This window comes from Bison bison, unplaced genomic scaffold (genome assembly GCF_000754665.1).
Source record: "Bison bison bison isolate TAMUID 2011002044 unplaced genomic scaffold, Bison_UMD1.0 scf7180017864481, whole genome shotgun sequence".
NCBI lineage: Eukaryota > Metazoa > Chordata > Mammalia > Artiodactyla > Bovidae > Bison > Bison bison.
In genome coordinates this window covers 1,806,842-1,819,652 of record NW_011495041.1, presented here as the reverse complement: position 1 = coordinate 1,819,652, position 12,811 = coordinate 1,806,842, and positions in this window count along the sequence as shown.

The window sequence follows — 12,811 nt, the reverse complement described above, 5'->3', positions numbered from 1 at the left end:
CTCGGCCCGGCCTCCCGCCGCCCAAGCCGAGCAGAGCCAGGAGGGCACTGCGGACCTCCTCGCCCAGAGACAGGGACTGCTGGGCATCCCCTTCCCCGCCCCCATCCCGGGGAAATTAAAGTGACCCGAGCGGATGTTCGACAGAGCGTCGGGGCTCCTTAGGGTTCTGGGTGGCTTCCAGCTGCTTTGCGCTCACGTGCGCGCTCTCACCTTCATCCCGCGCCCATGTCTCACGGTTCCTGGAGTCGTGCGTTTTGCAAGAGCGATGCGGACTTTAGGGCGCCGGGCTAGCCCGGGTGCGGCGGTGGGCCTACACCTGCCGAGCCAGGGAACCAAGGGGCTGCTCTCGGAGGGCGGGGGTCTGGGGGTAGACTTGGAGGTGTTTCCTTCTCTTCAGCCAGAGGTCACAGGCGCCCTTGTTCACCAGCAGCCAGTCCCGATTAGAGGAGGCTGGCTGACCCTTGGGAAGCCGAGAAAGACCACGCTGTCAGTGCAGACGGCCTCGCGCATAACAGACGGACAGACAGACCCTCGGCGGCCAGGCGGTTGGCATCGCGGTACCGCGGGAGGGGCGGTGACAATTCCCAGGTCGATGAGTGTGCTGGATCGGAAAGCCCGCTTTCATACCCCGTCTATGAGAGCGCAGTTTTTTGAGAATCGCAGAACCGGATGTTTTGTCGCGATGATGCGCTCTTAAATCTGAAATCTTCTGAGAAGGGCGGTTTGGACCTCGAGATTCCTCCTTTTGTCTCCCCTTCCCGCAGGGGTAGCGTAGGCAACATTTGAGCTTGCTTAAAAACAAACACCTTTTCCCCGCAGACGGGCTTCCGGGCGTACTCAAAGAAAATAGGTAACAATGCGTTTCGCGGTTTCTGGCTTGGCAGAAGGCAAGATCTCTAATTAACGTTCTGCCTCGTTAAACAGGGAGGGGGACCAGGGCCCCCGCTGCGGTGGCCACGGCGGGGTGGCGTCTTCTGCGTCGTCCCTTCGCGTTCGGGGGTCTTGGACCAGCGCGTGGGGCAGGTCTTCTGGCCGCTTCGCGATGGAAAAACTACATTGGTTTGTTATAGACGTTAGCAAATTACTTCATCCAAGATGACTTCATGATCTTTCAGCAGCTTGCTTTGGATTTTAAGGTTTCGGGGTTGTGGATAGCAGCCGAATTTAACTGGCATTTCATTTTTTTTTTTTTTCTCTCTAACTTTGTTTCCCTGCGCTGTGAAGAATCAACAAAATAAACATGTAAGGGCCTTACATTTTTTCGTCTGATTTATTAATAAAAAAGTCTTGATACCCTGATGGATTGAGAACCTCAGGATGAAGGGTAATAATTAAATGATTCTGATCAAAAGGTTTAAACCTGACTTCCTGGTTTGTAAAAACTAATCCAATGAAGTCAACTGTTGGTCAAGTTGAGAGGCATCTGAAGGGGCAGACAGGTGAAGGGGTGGATGAGGAGAGAGGGAGGGATCCCAGGAATCAGTTCTTAGCCAAACTTGGTGAGGGTGGGTCTTTTCACACTATAACTTTGGCCTCTGAAAAATGGGTTATGAAATATATTTATGATAAACTTACTTTACATCTCATCATCTTTCTCAGAAATCTACCATTTCTGTCTTAGTGGACAGAAACTCAAAGCTGTGAGCGTTCCCCCCATCATTTAAATCAGGTTGGAGCTGTCTCCTAGGAAATTGTGACCTTGGAAATCATTTTGTTCTAACAGGTGAAGAAAGCTGTTCTGTCTGAAGATGTGATAAAGAAATTGGAATGTGAACTTGCTCACATGTAGTATTTAAATATTCATAGTTACTAATGAAATCCAGCCACATTTAAAGGTAGGGGGACTGTGGGGATGAAGTAGTGTCCCCTTTAACCTGCGGGAAATTAAAGAAAGGCCAGAGAAGGCAATTTACTCAATTTTATCCACACTGGCTAGTCTGAATCATGTATACATTTAGGAAAAATAAGCATTCGCTTTGGGAACACAGATGGGATTGGTGGGAGGGAGTGCCAGCAGGATGGAATTTTTTTCTCTACCATCCTTGATAAGTGTCTGTTTACTCAGGGAGGATGGGCAGGAGAGGATGTGAGGGAAAGTAACTCTATGGTTCCAACCCATTTTGGGGAAGAATGTCTCATTCTTCCTGACTCTGCCATCAGAAAAGTCACAGGCTTCTATTATAACTAAATTTGAATTGTAACCTTCTGTGTATTTAATGGCTGTCTTTGCTTACTTTGCATCTTGACGATGGACAGAAAGAAAATGAACAACTAATCAAAACCAGATCAGGTCCGCTCCCTAAAAAAACATTTCTAGGATATTAGAAATAAACAGTTCCTCCCATCGTCCCAACTATATCACCTGGATGCCATCCTTACTTTGAAACCATCTCTAAGAGAAGCAGAGAGCCACAGGGCAGAAAGGGGTGTGTGGTTTCCCTCCTGTCTCTTCTTATTAATTGAAGCTTTATAGGGAAAGATAAGAAAGATAACACTACATGTGATTTTTTTTATTTATCAAAAAATCAAACCCTATCATGGTTTCCAGAACCAAAGATTATGAGTGAATTTCACAAGGATAAGTAGGGCTGTTTTGAGTATCATCAAATTATTTATCTATCTGCATGTGGCATTTTAGTGTGCCAAGGAAGATTAACAGACTCACTTTTAAAAGTTTATTTATTTTTTAATTGAAGGATAATTGCTTTACAGAATTTTGTTGGTTTCTGCCAAACATCAACATGAATCAGCCACAGGTATACATAGGTCAATCCTAAAGGCAGTCAGTCCTGAATATTCTGTGGAAGGGCAAATGCTGAAGCTGAAGCTCCAATACTCTGGCCACCTGATGCGAAGAACTGACTCCTTAGAAAAGACCCTGATGCTGGGAAAGATTGAAGGCAGGAGGCGAAAGGGAAGACAGAGGATGAGATGGTTGGGCATGAGTTTGAGCAAGCTCCAGGAGTTAGTGATGGGTAGGGAGGCCTGGTGTGCTGCAGTCCATGGGGTCACAAAGGGTTGGACATGACTGAGTGACTGAACTGAACTAATACATATGTCCCCTCCCTCTTGAACCTCACTCCAATTTCCCTCCCCTTTCACCCCTCTAGGCTGATACAGAGCCCCTGTTTGAGTTCCCTGAGTCATACAGCAAATCCCCATTGGCTATCTATTTTACATAAGATAAGTAAATTTCCATGTTACTCTCTCCATACATCTCACCTGCTTCTTCCTCCCCGCCCACTCCCCCACCCTCATGTCCACAAGCCTGTTCTCCATGTCAGTGTCTCCATTGAGCAGACTCACATTTTAAAGGAATTTGCATCCTGAAAAACAGCAGCAGCAGGCACTCAGGCGTCCTGAGGAATAAAAGTTAACTATATACAGTGCCCCAAATGCAAAGTTAGACCTCTGCAAAGTTAGACGTATGTCTATGGGAGGGCAGTGTATTCTGTAGGCACCATATTTAAGAATGGACATGTATGTTGTAGAGCAAGGAGTTGCTTTTTGAAATCTGCAGGCAGGCTTTTAGCAGAAGGAACAAGTTGAAGCTGGTCTTGGAAGGGCTTGGGAAAGCAAAGAGCGTGTAAGACAGGCTCCTTGAGAAAGATTCACCAGGATTCAGAAGCATGTTAGAGAGGAACATGTGGCTTGATGCCCCCAAAAAGGTCACTGCATCCAGTCAACCACCAACTTGTGATCCCAGCGATGAGAGTGAACAGGACCCAAGGGGAAAAGACACAAGGCCCTGAGAAATTATGCTGTTCTATGTGCAGGAGCCCAGCTGAGCAATCAGTAAACAGAGGACATATTCAGTGCGCTGTGGGGTTTCCCCAACCTGTAGTGATGGTCTATTTATAGGTGTTCTCCTCGCAGGGAGACTGGTTATACCAGGCATGAAAATACAACCTTGTAAAATATATAACTTAGAAGGCAAGCGTTCCCATCAAGAAAGAGGCTCCACCCCAAGCATGCAAAGTATTTCACTTTACCAAAGTTCAGATTATCAACAACGGTGCTTCCATGATATGGGTCTAATTAAGAGTCACCCATCTAGTCTTCGGAGAAGGCAATGGCACCCCACTCCAGTACTCTTGCCTGGAAAATCCCATGGATGGAGGAGCCTGTTGGGCTTCGGTCCATGGGGTCCCTAAGAGTCGGACACGACTGAGCGACTTCACTTTCACTTTTCACTTTCATGCACTGGGGAAGGAACTGGCCACCCACTCCATTGTTCTTGCCTGGAGAATCCCAGGGACAGGGAAGCCTGGTGGGCTGCTGTCTATGGGGTTGCACAGAGTCGGACACGACTGAAGCAACTTAGCAGTTTAGCAGCATCTAGTCTTTGCTGACTTCCCAGGAGTGCAGGTGAGGCCAGGTCCAAGCTGGCAGTCAGTAAAGATTCTGCCTACTAGCTGGACCTCGTAAGCCATAAAGGAAGCCAGCCAGAAGGAGGCTGCCACACAAGGATACATTATGATCTTGCCAAGAACAAGGTGCTGATTAGAAAGAGCTTTTTCTCACCATGTCACATAACACATCTATTGGGAAAATGCCTTTCTTCCAGGAGGATTTTTTTTCCCCTCTAGCTTCCTACCCCTCCCTTCTTCTGCACACTCACAAATATCAATAAGAAGATTAGCACCTTCCCTGATGTAGGCTCAATAAGCCACAGATTGGAAAATGTCATGTTTTTCTAAAACACAGATTGGGTTTTATCAAGCAGATTTTAGTTTCAGGGAAACATTGTTTCCAAGCAAAGTCCAGCTTCTCCTACCAAATGCAGGATGTGAACACAAGAGTTAGCAAGTTAATTCTCAAGACCTAAACTGACCTCTTTGTCTATGAAAAGTGAAAGAAAGTAAAGTGAAGTCGCTCAGTCATGTCCGACTCTTTGCGACCCATGGACTGTAGTCTATCAGGCTCCTCCATCCACGGGATTTTCCAGGCAATAGTACTGGGGCGGGTTGCCATTTCCTTCTCCAGGGGATCTTCTTGACCCAGGGTTCGAACCTGGATCTCCCTCATTGTAGACAGACGCTTTACCACCTGAGCCACCAGGGAAGTCCTTTATCTATGGGGATATTGCAAATGACCTCTTCAGGCAGTTTCCATTTTGTCCTTTTTTAAACTAAGCCCAGCATAAAAGCTGAAATGCCTGATCTGAAGTCAAGCCAAGTTCTTTCTGCTGCCCCGCAGTTAGAAAACTTTCCCTTAGGCCTCCAGCTGAGGGTGACAGGCCAGAGCTCAGACTCTAAGATCGGGACAACCAAGACCTTAAACATTACAGGCTGCCTGAGGCCCGGGAGCAAGGTGACGCCTGGATTGAAAGCTCCTGGGCACTTGGCTTTCCTCGATGGCCACAGAGGACAGCGGGTCATTGAGCCGGGACAAAGGCCACAGGTACCAGATCATCGCTAAGTCCCGAAGAGTGCCAATGGGCAAGAGAAACTCGGGGTTATCTGTCCACCCTTCTCCCTACTGAATAAACTCACGAGACATGCCCAAGGCCACACAGGTGGTCAGAGGTGGGGATGCCAGGATCCAGTACCTGCTTTGCAGAGACAAAAACTCCTTCCTCAGTTTGTCCCGGTGGGCCTGAAGTCCCCTGGAAACAGGAGTCCTGGTGGGGAGTGAGCCCATCCTTCTTGCCCCTCCCCCTGAAAACCTCTGGCCCACCAGCATCTCTGCTCAGCGCCCCGGTCTGCCCCTGCAGACTGCATCCAGAAGGGACAGATGCAGGGCCAGTGCCCTGCCAGGTGGCCCGGGGGCACTTTTAGCCACCTGAACTTTCTCCAGCAGTCTCACCTGGGAGCCCCGAGGGAGTCCAGGGTGCAAAGCAAACCCTTTGGGAGATGCTCTGATGGTTACAGGTTTGTCATCAGGGCTTCAGAAAGCACTGTTCAGAAGAGGAGGGAATAGACTGCGAACAGACAAGGGTGGCAGGGCGGAGGGGAAAGTGGGTCTTAGGGGCTTCCACCTCCGTGTTTCCATGGTGACACGTGATGTTCTGATAATGATGGACCATGATTTTCTCAAAAGCGTGGGCATCCTTTGGGTGGAGTGTTTTTCCTGAGCGTGGACGTTTCTCCAGAAGGCTGTTCTGTAGTAAGTGCCGGCTGCCAGCAAAGCCCGGGGTGGAGGACAGGAACGCGGACCGGGGTACTTGCGCGTGGAGCTCCAGCCAGAGGCAGGTGACGGGGCTGGGAGAACAAGGCTCCCCACAGGCCTCAGTAGTGGGATCCAGAAGGGGTATTGGGTCCCCAGAAGCTTCGAAGTAATGCGGGTAACTCCTTAGAGAATGCCGGAGTCATCCAACCAGGAGACTCAAGAAGAACGAGATCAGATGAGAACGCATCTGTGGGGAAAGTGAGAGAGAGAAAAGCCGCCTCACCCGGGGGCAGGCAGGCGGGAAAGCGCAGTAGCTCCTCGTGGGAATGGCAGAGCAGGGATGAAAGCCACCGTGGCACTGACAAGAGCTCTGTGTGTGTGTGTGTCACTCGGTCGTGTCTGACTCTTTGCGACCCCATGGACCCCGCCAGGCTCCCCTGTTCATGAGGATTCTCCACGCAAGAATACTGGAGGGGGTTGCCATGCCCTTCTCCAGGGGATCTTCCTGACCCACGGATCGAACCCCGGTCTCCCACATTGAAAGGCAAGTTCTTTACCTCTGAGCCAGCAGGAAGCTGAAAGAGCTATGTGGGGTTTATGTGGGTGCCAAGCTGTGTTCTAAGCGTTTTATCTAAGTGACTTCATTTTGTATATGCTATATACTATTACCCCATTTTACAGCTGAGAAAACAGAAGCATGAAAAGATAGGAACTAAAGAGGCTGAAGCCCATTCAGGAAAGTCATAGAAGCAGACACTGAAAGATAGGAGGCTTTGCCTGGGGGAGGGAGAGCCCTCCTGATTTCCTTCCTGGTCTTCAGCTCTCAAGCTCGAATTCTCACCCACCTCCCTCCCTCTGGGCACAGGTCTGGCTGTGGTTGATATTCTGCTAATGCGTCTAATCCATGTGATGTTGAGATTCCCAGCACACAGTGAAAAGATGCTCCATCTAACTCCTCCTCTTTCTTGAGTTAGAAATGCCCTGAGATTAGTGTGGTTGTTTTGGGTATCTCACTTGTAGCTTTATTTTTTAGTAGTAATGTTTTAATTGTAATCAAATCCACAGTTGAGACAAAGTCATCTTCTCTGTTAGAAGTTTTATATTTACATCCTATAATGTTCATATTTTTCAAAGGATTTTTTTTAACGGGAGGATAACTGCTTTACAATGTTGTGTTGGTTTCTGCTGTACAACAACGTGAATCAGCCTTAAGTGTACGTTTGTCTCCCTCTTGAACCTCCCTCCTGTCCCCACCCCATGCCACCCCTCTTGCTTGTCACGGGGCACTGGGTTGAGCTCCCCATACGGCAACTTCCCACTAGTGAGGTTTTTAAGATTACAGCTGGGGCAGAAGGCAGACCTGACACAGCCCGCCCGCACCTCCAAGACCTTAGTGGCCCTAGTCCTTGCCAGGGCTAGTAGCGTCCAGGCAAAAATCAAAAGCAGGGCAAAAGCTTTGAAGGTAGTGATCACTAATTCAGATCTTCAAATCCAGAGTTGAGCCGATGTATTAACAGAATCCATACAGAAAACTTTTCAAGATGACATGATAACGTCTTCTCTACCTCCCTTGCCATTCAAAGGGAATATTTGGTTGTTGCTATTGCCATCATTTGGTTTCGTTTGCTTGCTTGTCAGTTTTGTTACATCACTGCCTGTGCAGTCCTGGCTCTTCATAGTTTTGTTTTTTTTTTTTTTAACTTTATCAGATACAGTTATGGTCAGGAGGCAAAACCAACAATTTTCACATCACCAGTGGAGGGGAAAAAGATAAAACGGGACATCATAGCATCTCATTTAACAGACAACTTTGGAATTCACTCATGACTGTGTAATCCGTGGTTCCAGGGGCCGTGAACATATCAGAAGATGCCCTTATGTATTTGATACTCACAAAGACCCAACGTGACACAAAGGGAGAGTTGGTGGCTCTGAAACACAAACCATCCCCCGGAAGTGTGTGAGGGAGGTATGTGCTGAAGGGAGCTGGTGGGGCAGACCCGTGCCCTCGGGAGGGATAGAGACCAGCTCCTCCATCCCCGAAACCCATGCTGTGCTCCAATCAAATGCCAACCTCCTCTCCCATCTCCTTTCTGCCCCAGTGCTCTTTTCCTCCTGCAGAGTCCATGCACGGCCCACTGGTCGTGGCTCACCATCAGTTACTATACTCACTGGCCTTGGAGAGGCTGCTTGGATGCTTGGTACCTTGTTTTCTTCCAATCTAAGGTCTAAAGCCAGGAGCCACCTCACTGGGGATTCTGAGGCTGTGTTTGTCCACTGTTAGCACAGTGCCTATTGTAATGGTGGTTGTTTTTCCTGATTCTACTCGCTTTCTTCCACGGGCTAGAAATCCACCATCGACGTGATTATTATACTGATGATGGTTGCTTCGGAAAGCAATGCCGTCCCCTTGGTCATTCCCATCTTCTCTTGCAAATTCACGACTAGGGCTCATGACCGCATTGGATGGTGCCAAGTAAAAATCCATCTTGAATGAGTAAAGCTGCCTTCTGCAATCTCCAGCTCCTTCTGGCACTAGCTCAAGCCCAAAGGTGGCTTTCCAGGGGCTTCTCCTAGGGAGCCCTCCACTGGGGTCTGTCTTCCCAAGCTGGCTCTCAGAGCCCAGCTACGACCCACTACAACTGTGGAGCCAAAAAATTCTTCCAAGGTAGAGGGGGCAGGGCTCTGGGATTCTCCTTCCCCTGCCAATCGACTGGCAGACAATGGGTTCTTCAGAAGCCACAACATTTCAGCTGTTTTGGCCACAATGGCCACAAGCTGAGTGGATGTCATTCTGTCCCAGGGTCGCGTCAGCTCAGGGCAGCTCCAAACAGTATCAACTGGTTTGTGGCGAGGGGCGTAAACACCAGGCTGCTTGAATGAAGTCACTGCCTGAGTCATCTCTGTACATGGGAGCCAAAGGACACTCAGGCCAGCGGGGGCTCCAGGGAGGTGCTGGGTCTCCTCCCCTGAGAGTGAGCCCAGCACACTCAACCATCACGCCTCTGTTCACCCAGGGAGCACCTTCCTGCTTGGTGCAGCTCTTATTTTTTATTTCTCAAATAGTGCTTGTAGTCCTCGAAGGGGGTGCGGCCCAGAGCTAGTTTCTGCCTGCGTTCAGGAGTCTGCCTCATCAGAAATACTTGTTAAGTGAGAAAGGAAGGAAGGAAGACAGGAAAGAGAGAAGGAAGCAAGTGAGAGACAGAAAGAGAGAGGAAGGCGAGAGGGAAGGAAGGGAGAAGGACTTATATTAAATTTTAAATCATCATTATGTTTTGGTTCAAACTCATGAATTAAACGATCATCTTACACTGCTCAACAGGATACAGCCAGAAAAAAACTATTCTGGTGAATTAAGCTTGTCTCCCAAAGAAAAATAAAATAGCTAAGACCGGCTTTTTGCTGCTTGGATCTTAGGAGGAAGTGGGGTGCCAAGAAGCAAGGAGGGTCAGGACTCGGCTGAGGCCAGTGAGGCACTTCTTTGGATGCACAGTTTAACGGAGCCCCAAGAGCTTAGTCATCGCAATAACATTTTAATGCAGTATTTTTTAAAAATTAGAATCGAGGCAAAAATCCACGATGAGCAGAATAGCAGAAGTTTAAATACAGAGAGGACCGGTGTTGCTGATACTTTCCCAGACTCCGCAGAGCAGTGTAGGTAGACCATCGACCCCCCTCCCAATTTGAAAGGGCCATTCCTGTGCCACCCACTCCCCACCGTCCCTCTCTGGTCAGGTCGAGGAGGCTAGAGGAAAACACTTCCAGTGCTGTAGGTAGCTCCCTGCCCACAGATTCCAGGGGCATACCAGGGGCATAAGAAGCAGCTCTGGGCAGCCTGACTGGCATCAGAATGTTCCCAACCAGCGCCCCTCTCCTGAGCTCTGTTACCTTGCACAGCTTTATATTCATAGGTAAACTCTTTAAGCCTTGACGCGCTCTCATCTATAGCAATTTTTAAAACAGGACTCTTCATTACTTTCTGAAATAAGCAAAGCAACTAGATGTACCCATGGTAAATAAATCAGACCATTTCAAAAAGCATACAGAAGAAAATAGAAATTATCTATCATCTCACTGCTCTGAGAAAACCACTGCTAACAATCCCCCAGGACAGACAGTTACAAATGTTCGTCTCTAAACAGAGTCAGATATGTGAAACAGATCAGAGTTAAACGAGACAGACCTGTCTTGTAACCTGCTTTATTCCTTTAACAGTAGATCGCAGACAGCTTTCTATGCCAATAAATAGGTTCCTATGTCACCATTTTAACCTGGATTGCACTACAAGCTGTTCTGTGATTTATCGAAGTAACTCCTTATATATGAATATTTCATTCTCCCCCTTGGTGTTTTCTACTGTAAGTCATACTGTAATGAATGCATACATTTATGTGCCCTCTAACAGTTTATCCTAGGATAAATTCCTCTAACAGTTTATCCTAGGATAAATTTCTAGAGGTGAAATCAATCATATTGAAAGTTATCAGGGACTTCCCTAGTGGTCCAGTGGTTCAGGCTCTGCACTCCCAAAACAGGGGGTCCATGTTTGATCCTTCTTCAAGAAGCTAGACCCTCATGCTGCAACTACGAGTTTGGATGCTGCAGCTAAGAACAAAAGGCCCCACAAGCTGAAACGAAAGATCCTTCCTGCAGCAACTAAGACCTAGTACAGCTAAAAAAATAAAATAAATAAAATAAGAGAAGGCCTCCAAGAACCAGCCGCATGACAAAAGAATGTATTGTACACGGCATGTATTTTATTTCAATACAGTAGTTTTTTTTTTCTTTTAATAAAGGGGGGGGTGGGGGAGAGAGAGAGAAAGTTATCACATTGGTAAGATTTTAATTGCATTTGACAAGTAGGTCCCTCCGGAAGGTAGGGCCAACATACACTCCCACCTTCACGGCCTGAGAAAGTGTGATCTCATAGCCTTGAGCTCACTGGGTATTTTTCTTTTGAAATATGTTCGCTTGTCTCTTTGCATCTTATATCTCTTTGTGGTTATACAAACAATACAAGATCATTGTAAAATTTCAAATATTATAAATTTATATAAAGTTAAAAAGAAAGGCTCTGGCCCTAAAGCCTCCTATTACCACCCTATACCCTCAAATAACCTGACTGTACTTTTCCCAAAGTTTCTTTTTCTCCCCTTTAAAAAAAAAAAAATTGAAGTATACTTGATTTATAATGTTGTGTTTAATTTCTGCTGAACAGCAAAGTGACTCTGTTATACATATATATATATATATTCTTTTTCATAGTCTTTTCCATTATGGTTTATTACAGAATATTGAATATAGTTCCCTGTGCTATATACTAGGGCATTGGTGTCTATCCGCCCTGTATGTAATAGTTTGCATCTGCTAATCCCAAACTCCCAATCCAAAATTTCTTTTCAATATTGCCACAGAAAAAATTTTTTCTTTCTTACAAAAATGGTTTATTATTCAGATTTTTTCAGTTCAGATTCTTTTTTGCAACTGGTTTTTTTCTTTCCGTGTTTTTGTGTATACTGTGACTTCTTTTCCTTGTCAGTTATCAGTAATTTATTTATTTACAAATAAATAAATACAGGTCTCATTTTCAGTGGTTTCCAAGTGTTCCGCAGGCTGGACATGCTATAATTCATGGCCCCAGTCCTTGGGGATGAATGCTTTAGTTTTCAATATCTGAATGAATATCTTTGCTCATATATCTCTGCGTGTGTGTAGGATCTTCCTAAGGTTATTCTTAGAAAAACATTTGTGCCAAAGGTCTTGCACATTTAAAATGTCAATAACTGTTGTCAAATGACTCCTCCAAAGCTAACACTTCTGCCAACAATATCTGAGACTGCCTGTCTCTATGAGATAAACAGGGTCTAGTCCTTCATTGGCAGGTGTATTTTGTAGGTATATTTTCTGGGAAGAGGTGAGGACCAGTCTGGTAGAGCCATGGGAACCCTTTGACCCCTTTGCTCACATGGCGGTCTTCACATATCCTGTCTTCCAACCCCCTCCTATCTCAATCCATGCGTGCATACATTTTCAAGGTTATATAGATATTTTCAGCAATATTTATAGTTGATGCATAAGAAAGGTCCGTATGAACTGACCCACTCTCTACCCAAATCAACCAATTCAAATGGCAAATACGTAACTCACGTTTGTGCAACCTTGGGATTTCTGATTTTCCACATCTGCCAGAGAAGAATAAAAGTTATTCCTTGCAACTCACCACTGGGAGATGGCTTGAAGACCATCTATTCTTGAACTGCTCTCAGCCTGCATTGTTCAGTATGGCAGCCGTTGGACACACAGCTACTGAGCTCTTGAAATGTGGTTAGCCTGAACTGAGATGTGCTGTAAGTGTAGACTACACACTGAATTTGAAGACTTAGTATGAAGAAAAGAATGTAAACCATCTCTTTAATATTTTAAAAATTTTGATTACTGTCGGAAGGATAATATTCTGGACACATCAGTTAAATAAAATACACTGTTAAAATTAATCTCACCTGTTTCTCTTCTTTTAAAGTGGCCACTGCCGCTGCTGCTGCTGCTAAGTCGCTTCAGTCGCGTCCAACTCTGTGTGACCCCATAGATGGCAGCCCACCAGGCTCCCTCGTCCCTGGGATTCTCCAGGCAAGAACACTGGAGTGGGTTGCCATTTCCTTCTCCAATGCATGAAAGTGAAAAGTGAAAGTGAAGTCGCTCA